General features: G+C 37.5%; 1 pseudogene; it reads left to right on the top strand.

Moving 5' to 3' along the window:
• The first annotated feature begins 8,043 nt into the window (after positions 1–8,043).
• LOC149174120 (E3 ubiquitin-protein ligase APD4-like) lies at positions 8,044–10,587 on the top strand (annotated as a pseudogene).
• Positions 10,588–16,531: the final 5,944 nt, after the last annotated feature.

The raw sequence follows: 16,531 nt of genomic DNA on the forward strand, positions 1-16,531 counted from the left end.
CCCTCGAATATGGGGATTTCAAAATTAACTTGTACCTTAAAGGGTGTGGCGTTTCCAGAGTAGCTGCTGGAAGCCGATGCGTTGCTTCTGGGTAGCTGCTGAAGGATCTGGGCAAAGCTGTCCATCATCACGTTCCGTTGTCGCTCGAGGGCTTCTTCGAGCAAGATTTTGATGGGATCTCCTGCCCCCTCGTCTTTCTTCTCGTCCGCCATGGGAGGCCGTCGGGATTTGCGAGGCTGGTCTTGCAAAGGTTCAACCAGTTCAAGCCCTAACTCCTTATATCCCGACCTTGTTGGGGACATGCAAAGAAAAACAGAGAAAAAGCAGACCGCTCTGATACCACTGATCCGGATTTAAACAGGAACGCAACAAATTACAGAGATAACTATATACACAAAGATGCAGCGGAAATAATACTTCATTTCATTAATGGAAAATACTGAAATATGCTTACAACCAGAAATGGAAATAAACCAACTAGGGCGATGGTAGCTTATCTCTGAGAAGAGATGTGATGGCTACATGCCTCTGAACTGTGTTACAATGAGGCTCGAAGGCCTATTTATTGTTGAGAAACAATGGAAAACCCTTAACATTCCAAAACCTAACCCTAGGAGATGAAACGCCAAACTGTGGGCCCCGTTTGGGGGTAAGTTGGTACATCAACTTCCCGGGGTCGTAACTTTGGCATATGATCTCCGTTTGACGCGTACAATAGCTCATTAGAAAGATCTATCCGAGCACTATCATTGTTGGAACGGGCAACATCGGTCCATGAAATGGACCGATGTTGCCCCCGGATTCCCCAAAAAACATCGTTTAGGGCCTCAAAACGGCTCCGGAAGTTCAGGACCCGAAAAACTGCTAAAAATAGTAAGTTGTGCTACAATTAAGGAAACTGAAAATGCTGAGAAAGACAATGGTGGGGGTCCAGGTGGACTTGGCAGGTGGCCACCAATATCCACCTGGATCAATCGTTGTTTGCCTGGTGCGCTCCTAGGGTTTTGGACAACAATTGCAACAGCTTCCCCAACGACCTGCTCTCTATAATTGATGCAGTTGATACATTCTGAATTGTAACTTCTATCAAATCTATGACTCACAGCAGTACATTTCTGTTGCTTAAATTATAAGCTTGGGAGACTGATTGAAGCTTGAAAGCTCGCGGTGTTTAAAGGCTTCCCAGTTTTGAACGCTGCCCCTATTCGTGTATACATTGAATGCCATGTGTTGAATAGAATTGTATAGAGCGTTGTGAATGATGTATGGTATAACGTTGTATTGTATATACCTCTGTTGAAGCGTTGTATTACGTTGATACACATTTTGATACACAGTTTTTTGTGTAATACATAGTTATGCTGCCATATATTTACACTGCTCCTGTACAGTCTTGGGTATTGAATTTGCTGTCTTGTCATATCAGAATTTTATTTTTTCCCATTAGGAGTAAAATTTTGCAGCAGAAGTTTTTTTTTGTTACAGAATGCATTCAATCATATCCATGGTGGGAATAGTTCTCACTGGCAAGGAGAACTATCCTGAGTGGTCCCGCATGATAAAACACACCCTCATTTTCAATGAGTTGTGGAAAGGAGTGTGCATTGGAGACGGAGACAAAGAACCAGAACAACCTAACTCAGACAAAGAGCTCGCCATTTGGGAAAATAAGAACAACAAAGCTTATGCATTAATCGCAACATCTGTAAATGAAGAGGTGAGTCGCCATATTTCGCCATTATCAACTGCTTTCGAAGCCTTTCAAAAGCTGAAAGAACTCTATGACTCACATTCTGCACTTGAAGTTGTTCAACTCATGATTAAACTCTTCACTCTTGAACTACAAAATAATGATCCTCTTGCTCTTGCATCTGAAGTAAAATCTATAATGCATGATATCAAATCCACTAAAGTTGAATTGGATATTCCTCTTATCGCTTTTCTCAAGGCACTTTATCCTACTTACTGCAATTATCTTGAGTCAACTCAAACAAATGGAAATATCAAAGATATTACCTTTGACTCTCTTGTGAAAAAATTTGCTGAAAGAGAGAAAGCTTTTGGAAAGAAGACAGCTCCTGAATCTTCTGAAGAGGCTGTGTGCCTTGCTCATAAAGAAAAGAATTTTGCTCAAGATTCTTCCAGAGGAAGAGGTGGTCGAAGAGGAAGAGAAAGTTATTTTAGAGGCAGGGGGGGTAGACACTCTCAAGGAGAAAAGGCAGATTTGCACTGCATACGCTGTAAAAGAAATGGATCACATGGTGCCTCTACATGCAAGTTACCATGGGACAAAATTGAGCAGCAAAGAAACCAACAGAATAGTAAAACTAATGACACAGACAAAGGTAAAGCACCTGAATCTGCTCACTATGTTGTGGCACAATGTAATATTGGAGTAAATGAAGATTTATTTAATGCTTCACTTGCTTCTTGGAAAAATGATTGGTTGCTTGATTCAAGAGCAACTTGCCACATGACTCGTAGAAAAGATTTTTTTGAAGAATTTACTGACAATGTTGGAGCAGTATACTTTGCAGACTAATAAAAAATCGAGCCATCAGGGCTTGGCACAATCAGGCTTAAATTGCCTGGTCTTCCAGACTTTCTTCTGCATCATGTTTTATATCTCCCACAGCGCAAGAGAAACTTCTTGTCCTTGGTCCACATCTGCCAGCAAGGTCACTCCATTCATATGTTTGATGGCAAGCTTGAGGTGAGAAAATCATCTGACCATTCACTTGTCATGAGGGGAATAGAAGAAGAAAGGCTTCTCAAGCTGCAAGGTACTTCTGCTTGTGCACAACATTTCTCATACAATTCTCATTATGAAGAAGGTACACTTCCATCAAGTTTATTATGGCATGCTAGATTTGGACATTTGAACTATGATAGCCTCCGCTTGTTGAAGAAAAATGATGTTGGTTTGCCTACAATTCCTAGGAAATTTAAGCAATGTGATGCTTGTATTCTAGGAAAACATAGGAAACAGTCTTTTCATGATTCACATTCAAGAGCACATAGAAAACTTGAACTCATTCATTCAGATTTATGTGGTCTAATGCCTGTTCCTTCTGCAAATGGAAATAAATATATGATGATATTTATTGATGACTACACCAGAATGCGTTGGGTTTATTTATTGAAGAACAAATCTGATGCTTTTCAAACATTCAAGAACTTTCATAAATGGATTGAAAATGATGCACAATCTCATATTGGGTCTATTCACACTGATAATGGAAAAGAATACACGTCAAATGAATTTGAAAACTATCTTCGCCAACATGGGATCAAACATCAAACAGTCGTGCCTTATAATCCCCAACAGAATGGTGTAGTTGAAAGAATGAATAGGACAATCTTAAATATGGTACGATCCATGCTCTTCTTAAAAAATGTAAAGATAATGTTTTGGGCTGATGCTGTTCTATGTGCTGCATATATAAAGAATAGATGTCCATCTAATGTTATTAGAAACAAGACTCCATATGAAATGTGGTATGGACATGTTCCTTCGGTAAAGCATCTCAGGGTCTTTGGTTCCACCTGTTATGCCTTGATACTAAAGGTACATAGAAACAAACTTGGTGCAAGAAGTCGTAAGTGTATCTTCCCGGGATATTCAAACATCTCAAAAGCATACTGTCTCTATGATGAAGTCAATAAAAAGTTTGTTGTATCTAGAGATGTAATTTTTCTTGAATCATCCAAAACTGACAATGTTGGTGAGCGGCAACTTGATCGCTTGGATAGATTCGCAAATGCAAAATCATTTCAAGAATTTGATAATCAGATTCCACATCTTGAAGGGGGGATTCCTATACTAGATCAACATGTGGAATCTTCTTATGAAGAACACTCCCCCGCATGAAACTCCAACAAAGGATGATGCTTTAAGTGATGTGATTGATAGAATTAGGAGACTCAATCTTGATTCAGTCCCAACTCAATCAACGGAGCAGCCTGGACCATTTGAGAAAGGTCCCCCAAAGTGGCTGACAAAGACACTTGAAAGTGTTCATCCTGATGAGGTTGGAAAAATAGGAACTAGAAATTCAAACTGGGAAAACAGAGGTGATGTAGATGACTCTAATTCACCTGTTGATATGGATGTTTCTTATGATTGTGAATTGAACTTGTCTATAGATTTTTAACCAACTTCCTTCAAAGAAGCTGCTTCTAATGATGAATGAAAAGAAGCAATGCAAAAGGAGTATGATGCCCTCATAAAGAACGGCACTTGGAAGCTGGTTGATCCTCCATTAGGAACCAAACCAATTGGCTGCAAGTGGGTCTACAAGAACAAGTATAAAGTTGATGGCTCACTTGACAAGCACAAAGCTAGGCTTGTGGCAAAAGGTTTTGCACAGAAGGAAGGAGTCGATTATGAGGAGACTTTTGCCCCCACAGCAAAATGGGCTACCATCTGGACACTCTTTGCCCTAGCAGCTCAAAATGGTTGGAAAGTCCATCAAATGGATGTAAAAACTGCTTTCTTGAATGGAGATCTAAAAGAGAATGTTTTTATGTCCCAGCCTGAAGGATTTGCTGTGAAAGGACATGAACATAAAGTATGCAAACTTGTGAAGTCCTTGTATGGCCTCAAATAAGCACCGCGAGCCTGGTATGAAAAACTAACTGAGCATCTTCTGAAACTCAATTTCAAACATTATGATCTTGATGATGCAACTTTATTTGTTAAGAAAGTTGGCAAAATTGTTGTATATCTTGTGGTATATGTAGATGATCTTTTGATGACAGGGAACAATGAATGCTACATTGCATCCACAAAGAAGGAATTGGGGAAAAGTTTTGAAATGACTGATTTGGGCTATGTTTATTACTATCTTGGTATTGAAGTAACCCAACATCCGAAGTCTATATTTCTTTCTCAAAAGAAATACATTGGAGATCTGTTGAACAACTTTGGCATGACAGAATGCAATCCTCTTACTACTCCAATGGAACAAAACTTAAAGCTCGCATCTATTGAAGGAAAAGAATTTGAGGATGCAACAAAGTATAGACAGCTTGTAGGAAGTCTCAACTACCTAACTACTACCAGACCAGACATTTCGTTTGTTGTTGGAATCCTCTCCAGGTTTATGCAAAAGCCTTGTGAGGGACATTGGTCTTTCGCAAAAAGAGTTCTAAGGTACTTCAAGGGAACTCAAGACTTTGGAATCAAGTATACACAGGTGGATGACTTCAGTTTGATTGGATACTCTGATTCAGACTTCGATGGAGACAAAGAAACAGGGGTATCTACTTCAGGATATGCTATGAGTCTTAGATCAGGCGCTGTCTCCTGGAGATCACGCAAACAATCAGTTCCAGCAGATTCCACAATAGAAGCAGAATACTTGGCAGCAGCTGAAGCAACAAAAGAAATTGTGCGGCTCGGGAAAATTCTTGAAGATTTGCAGGTAAAACAAGTACAATCAACTCAACTCATGATTGACAATACCTCTGCAATAAAGTTGGCCAAGAACCCAAAGTTCCATGATCGAACCAAGCACATCCATACCAAATATCATCTGATTCGACATCATGTTGAGGCCAAAACAATCCATCTCCATCATTGTTCCACTAATGAGAAAATTGCCGACATCTTCACCAAAGCACTTGGAAGAGAAAAGCTTGAACGATTCAGAATGATTCTTGGACTCACCAACATCCCTTCAAATTAAGGGGGGGAATGTTGACACCTAATCATTAAGATTGGGTGAATAAATATAATCAATGTAAATAAATAATAAGAAATATGAACAGTCATTGGGAGATGAAGTGAACAGTCTCCCTCATGTATATAATAAAGACCAACCTGAAGGAATAATATGAATTGATTTGTTTTGAGGAGTTACTGCCTGGTCTGACAACACATCACAAACAAGGAATCTAAATCTACTCCAAATCCTGAAGATCTTGTTCTAGTTGCTGACACCTACATCCTTCACACATCACAAACAAGGAATCCAAATCTACTCTCCTATTAAAGATATATTAGAGTATTCACTACATCGAAGTTAGATTTCCCAAGTAAATCCAAATCCAATCAAATGCATTCAAATGACTAGAAAAGTTTGGGGGAAATATACTAGAATCCACATTAAAGAAGATAGAATGTTTACAATAGTTTACTTTTGATGCAAACATTTTGTTCTATTACCTTGGTATTGACCACTCCTTGGTTGATAATTTAAAGTCAATCTCACTTGGACATGCAAAGAGACTTCTCCTGAGAATTTCACTAGCATTTACTTGTAATCTTTCTGTCCATATCCCCTTCTCCCTTAGGAAGGGTCTCTTTATGTAGGCTTCTCAAGGAGATGGGAGGATGTATTTGGATAACCAAGGCCAAGAGAATATAGTTTTAGGCACCACTAGACTCTTGGCAAGCCATTGCCTTCGAGGCCAAATTGATCTCCTTGGAAATAAGCTTTTCTAGAAGAGTGACCCTTCATCACTTTATTGTAGAGCATCTGAAGTCATAGAGGTAACTTCATCTTTCATTTTTCATTGCAGTGGAGTGTTGTATCACTCCATTGCAAGCTAGTTAGTGTAATGGAGCACTAAATATTGTCTTCCTAGGGTTAGGAAAAGGGTATTTTATCCTTCCAACTAAGGTAATTTGAGTAGGGTTTCTCCTCATCTCTAGGGTGTCGAACAAGGTTATAATAGATGCCACCTAATGTGTGATGTCAGAAGAGAAAATGATGGCCCAAATACATTACAATATGGTGAAGTATTGCAAGCAAGGATTCAAGAACCATGGAACCAGTTAGGACTTGCAAGACATCCAAGTAATTAATCATATAGATCATCCTTGAGCTAGGCATGCCCATGCTTGGTACAAGAGAATTGAACATGGCCACCAATATAATACACTACAGATCCATGACATGAAATGCTGATACATGGCCACAAAGGAATACATTGTAGATCCATGTTGTCAATAAAAATATCATAGCCATGAGCAAATACAATGTGGATCTATGTCATAGTATACACCCGTAACACATAAGACACAAAATAAGAGTGCCCTTGAGTGGTATCAAAGTACATAAGATGGTAAAATACCCCATTACAACTTGGGATGGATAGCACGTATGAGTGAGATGCCCTCCAAACCCAAGGTCTTTGTCCCAACCTCGATGGTACGAGTCTACATCATGTGAATAGATGAGTTGATGTCAAGCATGGTAGAAATCATCTGATTATTAATCTTTGAAGTATATCATTAACAAACATTGGGGGGATCTACCAATGATGAAAATGGAACCTAAAGTACTTAGCATAATTCGACGAGCATGGATAGATGAGTTGATATCAAACACTCATGGACTCAACTAATAAGAGATCAATGATGAAAATTCATTGTCATTCATGAAGATGCTTGCCACCAAGGACTGCAAGCTCCAAGGCACTACTAGTTTCAAGATCCCTTCCCTAGATAATGAGTTGACACCAATAATAACAAATTTGTAAAATGAAGACCTTGATGTATTCCCCATCAATCAACACGGAACAAATAAGAGTTGTTGTGAAGAGATGAAGTCACAAAGCACAACTAACACAAGGATAATCGACACAAAAGGTCAATAAGGCTGCAACTTGTTGACTAAGGTTTAGAATTCCCTTGGACATAGTTGACATGACACAAGAGTGACTTAGTAGAATTGACTTATGAGTACCATGTGATAGCATGCAACAATGCAGGAGGCATTGAAGCATGCTCCATACTGACTAGAAAAGTAACCTACCAAGGAGTATATGTCTCATATGCATGCTACAACTCTTAGGAAAGTTATAACATAATTGTAAGGCAATGATGCAAATAGGTACCATGTCCAAAATCCATGTGATAGAGGTTGCCATTTCTTCATGTGGACTCTAGTAAATTCCCCATTTATTTCTTTTGTACACCTTCATAGATTAGTGGGAACAAAAGACGATGGCAATAAGCTCAATGGTGTCTTTTTCGTGTAGTTTTAATGGGTTCGAAAAACAGATAAAAGTGTGCTCAATATTCTTATTGTGTTAATGAGCGAGAAAAATGGAGAAGAACAAGCTTGTCATATTTCATTGTTTAAAAAGAATGAGAAGATCACAAAGGAAACTCGTCTTGAAGAAAATAGTGGTATAAACAGATACCCTCTAGTTCTAGAGTGGTGGAAATGCTCTAAGCAAGAAAAAAACAAGGAGGATGGCAAGGTAGATTTGTTGAGTACACACTTATACTAAGGATGTGGGTGATCCGTATAAGATAATGTTATTTAAACATTTATGAACCATAAGAGAATGATCACATAAGAGACCCATCAATTGTAGAACATGGAACACAACATTTGTGTGGAAACTTTCTAGGCAGAAAACTTCAATTTATTTATTTATTTATTTTTTTTTAATTTGTTAATTCTTTGGAGGCACCAACCTACTATTACAAATTTTTTTAGGCACCAACCTACTGGAGATGCCAACCCCCACTGTTGTAAATATTCATAGGTACCAACCTACTAAAAACACCAATTCCCACTACTAGAGATATTTGTAGGCACCAACCTCCTAGAGATACCAATCCCTACTGCAACAAATATTTGTAAGTGTCAATCAATTCAATTGCATTAGAATTCCATTACATTTAATTCATCAATCTGGGTTGGTAATCTTGTGAATCATAAGGCACAATATATGTTAGGTCTTAGCTTCTAACATTTTAATCAATGCAAAAATTGACAAAAAGAAATGTTGAGGCAAGTGCCACAGATTACATAGGGTTCCGTCCTTGTGATTCAAATGAGCTAATCTATTCAACAAAATCTTAACTGTGAAATCGATCATCAATGTATAATGGTTTAGTTAAGACAAGTGCCATAGGTTACACAAGGTTCTGCGTAGGAAGGTTACACGTGGCTCTATCCTTATGATTCAACTAAACAATCAGATACAAACAATTTAAAAGAAAGCAAATATATTTATGGTAAACAATGATGTGATCACTTCAACTAATGTAATAAATCGTAATCAAATCTAGTTTTTTATACAAGTAAATGAAATTCAATCTATAATGAAAGTGTTGTAGTTGCTACAACACCACCCAAAATGTTAACCTATATATCTAAAATTTTGGGCCCCCCTGCACTTTTCAAGGTCTTAACAAATATCCCTTTGGCTTGAACTGGTCAAAACCCCTTTTATTTTTTCAATTATCATCAAAGCCACTGGATTGCTTATATTTTCGTGAGGCATATTGTTGTGTCTGCCAGCCTTGCTTCTACCTCATTCCCATTTCCTGGATAAGTTAGGGCTTAGAGTATTCGTGTACAATTAATGTTGCAAGGGGCTTTCAGCACTAATCCTCTATTCATGATTGTGTAAATAAAGGGTGCTTTGTTTTAAGAAGCAACACTTATGCATGTCCTTACATGTTTAGGTATGGTACATTTGTAACGGCCCATGGGATGAAGAAGATTGCATTCTCTTTACTCTGCTGCGAAGGTTGAAAGTTCCTCATTTCCCATATGGATCCCTCTAGGTGTTGTATGGCTTGTATGGATTTGAACCTTTGAGAATGACGCTCAACTATTCCTGGCTTCCAAAAACAAATAGATTGTTTTTTCAAGGAGTCTCTATATACGACATCGTGAACCAGCTCTGGCGACCATACCTTATGGGTTACAAATCAACGTTCATGTCATGATGAAGAGGAATGGACTATAAATCATCAAGTTACCTTGCCAACATTTTACCATAAGGAATGGTCTTTATGGTTCGATAAGCGATATGAACTGAAACTGAAGTAAAACGTGTTATCGATTTCCCACTTGTTCCTTGTTATTGCTTAAGGCAAAGAGAATTACATGAAGTGGATCTAGGATAAAGGTAATCCCGATTGGTGTCTTGTGTGGAGACCTGTTCATGGCCATGGTCATGTTGCTTTTAAAAACAAAAACAAAAACTGAGGGTGATTCTTATTACATTGTCATAGAAAATCTTCACCAAACAAGCACGGAAATGTTGTTGAAGATTGTAAACGAGGCCAAAGTTACAAAACAAACTAGGCTGCTTTTGGTGTCTCTTGGATGCAAAACCATGTACAATTGGTTTATCACTCAAAGGGTTTGAAGTTGGCCTTTTGAGAACTCCCAATAAGCCACAAGAAAGTGCATATAATTGGTACATGACTATCTCATACAACACTTGTTGGGCAATGTGCATAATCATATATGGTGTATCAGGTTTAATGTTATTGTCAATCTACAACTTTCAAAATAATTTTGTTATAGAGTTGCGCCCACAAGTTTACAAAATCGCATTACCACTTACTATGGAGTAGCACTGGCGGTTGGAAACTTATGCCCCTATGATGAGTCAAATATTAATCCTTCGAGAATTGACTGGGTGAGCGTACAAATACTTGAAGGAAATCCCTGTACCATCTATTTAGAGGAACTGACCAAAAAAAAAAAAAACATTTTCGAACTATGCGTCCATTGCGCAACATGTTATAACTATGACCTCAAGATAAAAGAGATATGTCTGGACTTCCCCATCTATAGGCAACCTATTCAACATAATTATTGGTGAGAAATCATGGTTTTGAAAACCAATTCGAGGTTGGATCTAACTACAACCTGTTGAGGAGAAATAGGAATTGTTGCATGTATTTAAGAAGGTCAATCACATTACATTTCACCCTCCTCTATCGCTTCTCTACCTCTTTGTATCATGACTTGCGACCAAGATAATAGAGATTATCCTCGAATCACAAATCACAAACTCAATACCCAATAACTTACCAACTATCTGCTAAATTTGTGACTTGTGACTTGCTCCCTTCCTCCCCGCATTTTGGAAATGTGACCTAAACTCATCGCATGCGATTAAATTTTATCGCATCTCTTAATGTGAAATTAGAGCTGGGATTTACGTTAGCGACCTTCCCTCACACACTATCATTATTTGTTTGTCTTTTGCTCAGGCACATAATCATTTCATCTACCCTGCTCAAAAATACTTATTCCTCTCATGTGCATTTCCTCTAGACCCTCTGATGCAGGAGCATGAGGCTTGAAGACAAAAGGCTTCGAATTTTATTCCAAAAATACAAAAAAAAATTACAAGCAAAGGAGTGGGATCCTTTAGCTGTCACTTTACAAAGCTTTCTAGATAGGATTTGAGCTAGAATTTAGAGATTTGGATTATCTTGTAATTAATTCAAGCAGTTAGGCTTAGTTGAGATTCTCGAGGAGAATATATTGCATATTAGATAGGATTAGGCAGTTTCGATCCATTGATTTAGGATTTGGTTGTTGTATGTACATGTATTTATGTAAGTTTTGAATTAATGTAAAGGGATTTGGTTGCATTTGGTTGTGGAGGATTAGACTGTAAAATTTGGAATTTCTCTGTGTCTCTATGTATTTCTGCGCATGAATGGTCAATCCCAGAGGTTTGAAGTTCCTTAGAAATATTTTTGAATGTTGTTGATTTCCAGTTTGGCCTCTCTAGAACTAGAGTTTTGTGTAATTTTGTGTTGTCGCATCTAAGTTTTTACTCACTACGCATTTAAATAAATCGAATGTATTTCGTACCCACAGAGCTTAATTAGCGATACCTTGAATATGATAGATAAGAGTAAACTTGGCGGAAGTGCAAATCCTTGGCGAAACGAAGAAAACCTCGATAAAACTCGTGAGAACCCCAGGAGAATATCTGAACCGTCTGATTGACAGGCAACATATCTCACGTTGATCGCTGGCTAATAAGCGCGAATGTTAATTTCAAAAACGGACGCGATAAATTATAAAATTGAGTTAATACCTCAGTTAATCATGACCGTTCGCTTGAAGCAGTCAGATCCGACAGTAATTGTGTCGAAAAATGCACGGAGTTTAATCTAGATTTCAGACGCGATATTTTATGAATTGTGGTTTAATCCTTTGAGTTCCGGATCAATTGTAACTGTTCATTGTGAATGAACGAGATCCGACGGATATCGCTTCCGGATATGCACGTGGATTAACTTAAGTTTCGGACCCGAGAAGGCTATAACCTGCAGTTTTATTTATTTTTGGTTTCGTGGGAAAAGTGAAGATTTGCCATATTACGAGTAAATTAACTAGTTCTGTTGTTTTAGCAAAATATCTAAAATTAGAGGTTGATGACTGATTTTCCAAAGGAAACCATACAAGATGTCCCGCCTGAACTTATAGAGATCGTTTCTGGTTTTAAACGATTATCCTTAACACCTGCAACCAACCCACCATTAGTGGTCTTAGAGCAGCTTATTGACACTGATCAGCATCTCAAAGATCAGAGAAAGAAATCCAACATGGATTTTAGAGTTGGAGGAAGACGTCGTGGTGGTCGAAGAAGAGGAAGACCAGTTGCAAATGTTGAAGTGTTGGAAGCTATGCAACAGATGCAAGCTAGATTAGAAGCAGTGGAAATGGGAAATCAAACAGATGGAGATGTCAGAGAGCCTGAAGTTGACGCTGCAGAAGAAGAGGAACCTGCAGAAGTTACTCTTGAAATGAGATTCTTTAAATCAGTGTTAGGATCCACATCTAAACCCAAACTTGAGGGTACAGTTTATATAGGAGGTTTAAACCCTGAGGAGTTGATAGATTGGATTAATAGCATGGATAAATTCTTTAATTATGAAGAAATGGAAGAAGGAAAGAGAGTGAAATTTGCTGTCACAAAATTGAAAGGACATGCAACACTTTGGTGCGATGGAGTGCAGGTAGAAAGAAAAATACTTGGTAAGCAGCCGATTAAAAATTGGAACAAGATGGTGGAAAATTTGAGATATAAGTTTTTGCCAAATGATTATCAACAGTCATTATTTAGACAGATGCGAAATCTTAGACATAGGTCTTTGACAGTGAAAGAATACACAGAGGAATTTTACAAAGTGAGCATAAGAGCTGGACAAATTCACGATACAGATGAGAAGGTTGCAAGATATATAAATGGTCTCAGAATGGAGATCCAAGATGAGATAAGTTCGCTGTCTCCTAAAGCAGTGGAAGAGGCTTATCAGATAGTATTGAACGCTGAAGAAAAACTTATGAGGGAGCAATCTGCCAGAAGTAGAGGTACTTTTCGAGGAAGGGGAAGTTAAGGTGGTAAAGGAAGATCTACAACACCTAGAGATGGAGCTAGCAACAACTCGAGTCAGCATACACCCACAGAAAGTGATGCAAGTGACAAGATTTTTTTTAGAGGAAGAGGAGGCAAAGGAAGAGGAAGAGAAACCAGATGTTACATATGTAATAAGCTGGGACACAGAGCCTATGAGTGCCTAGAAAATGCAGGAACAAATCAGAGGAATGTAATTGTTGCTCAGACTGAAGAAGAAACAGTAAAGGTGCCAGAAGAAGAAAGTGTACCAAAGAAAGGGGAATCTTTGGTAGTTAAAAAAGTATTTTTAAAGCCACCAAAGGAAGTTGTTGAACCAGCACAAAGAAAGAATTTGTTCAGGGCTGTGTGCAAGGTTCAAGGAAAGTGTTGTCAAATGAAAATTGATAGTGGTAGCACCGATAATTTGGTCTCTACAGAAGTGGTGGAGAAGTTGAAATTAAAGACAAAGAAACATCCAATACCTTATAAGGTGTCATGGATTCAAAAAGGACATCAGTTGTTAGTGAATGAACAGTGTGAAGTGGAGTTGCAGTTAGGCAAATACAAAGACAAAATTTTGTTTGATGTAATGCCTATGGATGTGTGTCACATATTGTCGGGAAGACCTTGGCAGTATGACAGAGGAGCTATGCATGATGGGAAAAAGAACACATACACATTTGGTAAAGATGATGTTAATCATACATTGCTACCTATGGAAGAAGAGGATGCATCAAGAAAATCTGATCCAAAGACCCTATTGCTTAGTGGAAAAGAATATTTGCAGCAGATTGAAGAGGATGAGGTAAATTTTGCATTGATTTGCAAACCCAAGGTAATAATTACTTCCACTAAGATTTCTGATTTTCCAATTGAAATTCAAGAGATGCTGGAGAATTATTGTGATATCATTGTAGATGATTTTCCTAATGAGTTACCACCCATTAGAAAAATCAGTCATTATATAGATTCGATTCCAGGAGCAAATATACCAAATAAAGCAGCTTACAGGATGACTCCCACAGAAAATGAAGAAATCAGAAATCAGGTTTAGGAACTGTTAGATGAAGGGTGGATTAGAGAGAGTTTGAGTCCTTGTGTAGTGCCAACAGTGTTGAGCCCAAAAAAAGATGGACGCTGGAGAATGTGCACTGATTCAAGAGAAATCAACAAAATAGCAACCAGGTACAAATTTCCTTTACCTAGAATTGAATATATGATGGATTGTTTAAGTGGAGCAAAATATTTTACAAAGCTGGATTTAAAAAGTGGTTATCATCAAATAAGGATTAGAGAAGGTGATGAATGGAAAACTGCTTTTAAAACAAATGAAGGACTGCATGAATGGATGGTAATGCCTTTTGGGTTATCAAATGCTCCTAGTACATTTACGAGGCTTATGAATGAAGTTCTGAAAGAATTTATTGGTAAATTTGTAATAGTATATATGGATGATATATTAGTTTACAACAGATCTAAAGAGGAACATATGAGACATCTGAGTTATGTCTTACAAACGCAACAACAAGAAAAGTTACTGCTAAATTTAAAGAAATGTTCATTCATGAAGGAAGAATTGGTATATTTGGGCTTTGTTGTTTCTGCTGATGGATTAAAGATGGATCCAGAGAAGATAAAGGCAATCATAGAGTGGCCTTCACCAAAAAGTGTTTTTGAGGTAAGAAGTTTTCATGGTCTTGCTAGCTTTTATAGAAAATTCATAAGAAATTTTAGTAAGATCAATGCTTCTATTATTGATACTATAAAGAAGGATAAACAACCATTTAAATGGACTGTTGAAGTAGAAAAGAACTTTCAGCTGTTGAAAAGGAAGATCACTGAGAAACCTATTTTAATTTTGCCTGATTTTAATAAACCTTTTCAAGTGAAATGTGATGCTAGTGGAGAAGCTCTTGGCGGTGTTAGTCAGGGGGACAGACCTGTAGCTTATTTCAGCGAAAAACTGAATGAATCAAGAAGAAATATTCTTCTTATGATAAGGAATTTTATGCAGTTGTACAATCATTGAAGAAGCGGAGACATTACTTGATGTCTAAAGAGTTTATACTTTATTCAGAAAATCATGCATTGCAGTACATTATGCAATAGCCAAAGCTTAGTCAGAAACATGCAAAATGGGTAGAATATCTTCAAAGTTTTAATTTTGTATTAAAACATATAAATGGCCAATCAAACAAAGTAGCAAATTCCTTAAGCAGAAAAAACATTTTAGTTCAAGAAAGTCAAATTCAAGTGTTGGGTTTTGATTTCCTTAAGGAATTATATGAGAAATATTTAGATTTTAATGAGGCATTTGAAGCTTGTAGAAATCCTGTTTTATTAGACAGAAGTAAGTGGCTAGATTTTTTCTTGCAAGAAGGATTGTTGTTTAAAAGAAATCAGTTGTGCATACCAAATTGTTCTATGAGAGAAAATTTAATCAAGGAGAAACATAGTGGTGGACTTGGAGGACATTTTGGTGCAGACAAGACTTATGAGCAGTTGAATCGGTTTTATTTATGGTCGAAGATGAGATCTAAAGTGGAGAAGTATGTGAAAATTTGTAAAGTCTGTCAGTATGCAAAGGGAAGGAGCCAAAACACAGGTTTGTATGTTCCATTACCTATTCTAGATAGACCTTGGGATATGGTAAGTATGGATTTTGTTTTGGGTTTACCAAAAACTCAAAGAGGAAATGATTCAATTTATGTTGTGGTTGACAGATTTTCTAAAATGGCACATTTTATTCCATGTTATAAAACCAGTGATGCTACTCACATTGCTAATCTATTTTTTAAGGAGATTGTAAGGTTGCATGGGTTACCTAAAAACATTGTTTCAGATAGAGACACCAGATTTGTTGGTCATTTCTGGAGGACATTGTGGAAAAAGCTTGGTACTAAACTGAGTTTCAGTTCAACTTATCATCCTCAGACTGATGGACAGACTGAAGTTGTAAACAAAAGTTTGGGTAATCTTCTGAGAAGTCTTGCAGGTGAACATCCAAAACAATGGGATCAAATTTTGGCACAGGCTGAATATGATTATAATGATTCTCCGAACAAGAGTACGGGGCAGAGTCCATTCCATATAGTTTATGGAATGCACCCAAGAGGAGTATCTGAATTAAGAGACTTGGGCAAAGCTGAAATGAGAAGTGCTAAAGGAAAAGATTTTGCTTTAGAGATTCAAGTAATACATGAATAGGTAAAACAAAAGTTATAGGATAACAACATAAAGTACAAGAGCAGAGCATATTTGAAGAAGAGAGAAGTTAATTTTGAGGTTGGAGATTTGGTTTTAGCACACCTGAGGAAGGAAATATTTCCAAAAAGGGAGTATAACAAGTTAAAATTTAAGAAAATTGGACAATGCAGAGCCTTGAGGAATTTTTTTGCAAATG

The sequence above is a fragment of the Pinus tabuliformis genome, chromosome 4_1, assembly GCF_031772625.1.
Source record: "Pinus tabuliformis cultivar Carrire ecotype Pingquan chromosome 4_1, CPIR1, whole genome shotgun sequence".
NCBI lineage: Eukaryota > Viridiplantae > Streptophyta > Pinopsida > Pinales > Pinaceae > Pinus > Pinus tabuliformis.